Here is a 4953-nt window from a genome sequence, read left to right as displayed (position 1 = left end):
AAAAATTCAAAATTTTCAAAAAAGTATCAGGGGAGCATGAGAATCAAGGGGGTATTCACTGAAATTTGAAAATTCAAAATTTTTGAAAAAGTATTAGGAGAACATGAAAATCGAGGAGGTATTCGCTGAAATGTGAAAATTCGAAATTTTTGAAAAAATATCAGAAGAGCACGGAAAACGAGCAGGTATTGACCGAAATTTAAAAATTCGAAATTTTTCAAAAAGTATCAGGGGAGCATGAAAAGCGAGGAGGTATTCACTGAAATTGAAAAATTCAAAATTTTCAGAAAATAAAATTCACCCACTCGATCGATCCCTCTAACAGCGGGACAGCTACTGAGGCAGTTACCGAGTCAGCTGACGGGCAGACACCCCACCATAGGGTGCGGCCCCCTCTTTCTCTCGGGGTGAGGTACTCCCCCAGAACTGAGCCACTCAGTGGGGGTTTGAGTGACCCCACCGGCATTGTACCCCACCTCACCCCAAGAGAAAGAGGGGGCCGCACCCAATGGTGGGGTGTCTACCCGTCAGTAGTACTGAGGCACTTACCGAGTCGGCTGACGGGTAGACTCTCCAGTATGGTGTGTGGCGCCCTCCCTCTCTTGGGGTGCAGTACTACGATGCCGCTGGGGTCACTCAAACCCCCAGAACTGAGCCTCTACTTTACTCAATCTTCTTTGGTTTTTCAAATAAATAAGAATATTTTCAAATTGTTTGGTGTCGCGGTTAAAGGCCGCATCATTAAATACGGCGAAAAAAAATGAATCGAGTGAGTGTTTAGTTTTCGAGGAATAATCACAGATTAATTCTTAGATAAGTAGATTTATAATTGCAGTCCAAAATTTCAATTAGTTATTTTAAATAAATTCAATTCAATATTCAGCACTATTCATTCCTTTCATTCGTTAGTTTAACAACAATTGTTTTTTTTTTATTTACTATATATTTTTCTCTCTCGTTAATTTGTATTAATTTTTTTTAGCACAATCAATCAATTTTTTGGAATTCTATAAACAAAAAAGGAAGTTGCATCGGTGGGTTGAAATTTGTGACTCGAAGTTTTCCGAATTATTCAGATTTTATATAAAAAATAGTTTTTAAAATGATTTTAAATTAATCAATTTTTCAAATTCGACATGAACACATTGAGTTAGAGATTATTTCAAGAGTGAGTAATTTTTTGTGGAAATGTGGAACAGTATTCTCAGTAATTCGTGACATTTCTTACTAGGCAGTGATTGACGATAAAATTATCGGGTTTTTTCTTCGAAAATTTTGACGTTTGAGTTTTACGTCGTGTTTATCAACGATTTTTTAAACTGATAGTGATTTCAAGTCACTCATGAAATGAATCAGAAAGTGAGACATTAATTCTGTTGCGAAGTGATAAACTAGGAAAAGTGCTTCTGAGAATTTTGTTCAAGGTCAATTTTTAGTCGATATCATCAAATTTAAGAAAGATGACGATTTTTTTTATAGATACGAGAACGAACGCGCACTACAGCGCGCTGTAATTATAAAAATCGTGATTAAAAATTGTTAATTTAAATGAGTTCCAAATTCAAATTATCCGCCTCAGATGACTGAACCAATGAGGAATAAGCGTGATAAAGTTTCGAGATATTGATAGTCTCGTGTTTATCCTTTTTAGGATAGGAATAAAAATTGTTAATTTAAATGAGTTCCAAATTCAAATTAGCCGCCTCAGATGACTGAACCAATGGGGAATAAGCGTGACAGAGTTTCGAGCTATCGATAGTCTCGATGTTTGTCCTTTTTAGAATAGGATAAAAATTGTTAATTTAAATGAGTTCCAAATTCAAATTAGCCGCCTCAGATGACTGAACCAATGAGGAATAAGCGTGACAGAGTTTCGAGCTATCGATAGTCTCGATGTTTGTCCTTTTTAGAACAGGACCTTTTTTGTAGCTCTTATCTTTTTCTAAAGAAAATATTTTTTCCGAAATTTGGCTATACTCCTTTAATTCCGAGATTTCGGCTGGAAACGAATTTAGGAGAGAGTACCTCAAACTGATTTAATTTTTTTATGATCTTGAAAATAATGGATTCAGAGAAATAAATCCATTTCATCTCTACGATCCGCCAGGAAATATAATATTTACTATTTTTTCTTGGAATTGATATGTGAAAATGCTATACTAAAATATTAACCGGTAAAATTGAATTAAAAAATGAATTCTACTCGCGTTTCTTCAATTTACGGAATTATAGAATTATTCATTATTGCACAATGATGATGCTGATTCCACAGGAAAAATTATAGAAAATAAATATCAATTCTGAGAGAAAATAACAAAATAATTGTAATTCCAATTCCAAGGATTCGAACACAGATAATGCGGTATCGAAATAATTTTTCGCGCCCAATTAATTTTTTGTCATTATTATTGAAGGCTGATCATGCTGATAAATTAAAATCAGAAGTTGCAGGGGAGAAGATGTCGAGATAAATTACTGCTAATAATTATTTTCCGAAATGTAAGAATTTCTCTAAAATTGTTTTTTCCAATATCCAGAAGACGATTTATTTTATTACTATTTATAACAATTTGAAATAAAACCCAAAGCTCTAAATTTTCCATCTCTCCATAGAGGAATATTTCCCCCCAATTTTCCCTTTTCCAAAAGAATTATAATCTCAATAAATAAATCAATAAATAATTCAATAAGTAATTCAATACATTCGGCGTGCATTATCATTAAATTCATCAGAAATCGATATTTTGATTTAATTCATTAGTAAAATATCTATTCTGCCATGAGTTTTTTTCGAATCTCTTCTCCCAACTTCCAACTTTCTAATCGACTGCTTTCTCGATTTTCTATTCCACAGCACAAATTTTAAGAACAAAAAACCCAACAACCACAACAAACCAAAAAAAATCCAAACCCAAAATCCTCCATAAATGGGTATTCCCTTAATCTCCTTAATCTTTCCTTTACCGAAAGATTAAGTATGGCCTCTAGAAATAGATATTTTCATTTTCCTCATTGACAAAATATCTGCTCTGACATCACACGTTTGGTTTTTCCAGGAGACTTGTAAATATGTGCGAGCATCAGAGATACTGAGGGGTTGATGATCATCATAACAAACGACACATCATTGAAGAATTTTCTTCTATACACACGAGTATTACGAATGTATACAATAATCCAAGTGCTCCACATATGTGTTATTTTCCAGCGATAACGCAGATGTGACCCATAATGACCTATTGATACTGATATGGAATGATTCGTTCTCCCTCTCTATATAAACGCAGTTCCTTCAAGGCGGGGGAATTTGGTCATAAAATAATTGTAGCACATGTACTTGGGTGAACCATTAAGAGACCATGGACGAGACAGATTAGTTGATTTGCGTCTTGGAGGCTTAACTAAACTGTTATTCATATTTTCTCATCACTCGTCGTTGGTCTATTTTGAAACACCCACCGTCCATTTTTCTCATTTTCCACAACGTATGTTAAACGTAAGTACTTATATGGATTTTTTATTAGTATAATTTGTTGGTTTAATACTCGCGGGAGATTTATTTCTGTATTCATTTTTTGATTAATCGAGTATCAAAGGATTTCGAGGCATTAGTTGATTCAATGATTTTTTGGAAAATTTAATTGACTGCGGAAAATGTTAATATTGGAAGAGAATTTTTATTGTAATTATTGTTAATCTTTAGAGACAGCTGTGAAGTAATCTGGATATTTTTTATTTAATTAGTTGTGAGCTGGAGATGAAATTATTAAATTGAAAAGTTTCAGTTTAAAAGATCTCAATTAATTCGAGAAATTAAATCATCGCTGAAAAATGTATAACAACTTTTACTGTTTCCAATAATTATTCATGAACAAATACGTGAAATTAAAATCAATTAAAAACAGATCTAGCACGTATTGTTTATAATTGTAATTTCGGATTATGTGGATTTGATTGGTTGATAAATAATTGATTCCTCGGGACTATTGAGAGAATTAGTCTTGACGTAACGTATGTTGAGGAATCGTGGAATTCGAAGTTAAAAGTATTTTTTGAATGAATTGGCCTTGATTGGCATTTAGTAAATTACAGAGGTCTTGAAATATTTATTAAACAGAATCATTTGTTAATGTTTGAGTCATAGTACTGCAAGAAAATCAGTTTTCTTGAGAATTCCAGTGGTATTTACTCCATAACTTGTTCTTTCCATTTGCTTAACAAAAAACGATTTTTAACGTTTTTTTAATAATTTTATATTTTATTTATATGCACACCCTCTGAGGCCTTGACGTTTTGTTCCTTTCCGTATGATTGTACCCGAAAAAGAAAGTATGTCTATAATTATACTTCTGGAAAATTACAGCGGAAAATTCAAGTAAAAAACAATTATTTATTGATTAATCATTTAATTTCTTGCGAAACCGTGAAAATGGGGAAAATTCGCGCAATAATTTCCATGAAATTTAAAGTTTCTTTAAAAAATCAATTATTATTTAATATGAAAGCCCCGATTTTCTTAGAATAATTAAAAATTCATATGAATTTCCGGAAATTTCTGACGATATAACGAACAATGGGATTAATAGATTAAGAAAAATATTATGAGCGTACATTATTTCAATAACAATCGGTAGAACTGCCACACAATTCCGGAGGTACAAGCTTTAATGAAAAAAGTGTATGTTCAGGTGCTCGATAATAGTATTACATCATTTACATCATACAATTTACATAAAGTCGAATGTAAACGACCGAAACATGAAGAATCAGACGAAAAAACCGTTTTCTTGGGGACCAAATTCGATCTTTTTTTTGTATTAAGGGCCGGGTGGACTATCTATCGAGCGTCATCTTTTATTTAAGGCCCGGGTGGACTACCTATAGAACGTCATCTTTTGTTTAAATTTTATCTTTCTAGCCTAAAATACATAAAAATTTGGGATAAGTTTTGAG

The 4953-nt window shown here is 32.7% G+C and overlaps 1 protein-coding gene across 1 annotated transcript in view; it reads left to right on the top strand.

Moving 5' to 3' along the window:
- The first annotated feature begins 3285 nt into the window (after positions 1–3285).
- LOC105270574 (peroxidase) overlaps positions 3286–4953 on the top strand; it is a 13959-nt gene continuing 12291 nt past the window's right edge. The window contains exon 1 of the mRNA XM_011311604.1: positions 3286–3496. The gene's annotated coding sequence lies outside the window, so the exon portion shown is untranslated. The remainder of the gene's footprint in view (positions 3497–4953) is intronic.

Source organism: Fopius arisanus, unplaced genomic scaffold (assembly GCF_000806365.1).
Source record: "Fopius arisanus strain USDA-PBARC FA_bdor unplaced genomic scaffold, ASM80636v1 scaffold00091, whole genome shotgun sequence".
In the NCBI taxonomy this organism is placed as follows: Eukaryota; Metazoa; Arthropoda; class Insecta; order Hymenoptera; family Braconidae; genus Fopius; species Fopius arisanus.
The sequence above is the reverse complement of the archived record's forward strand: the minus strand, read 5'-3'. Positions and strand labels throughout refer to the sequence as shown.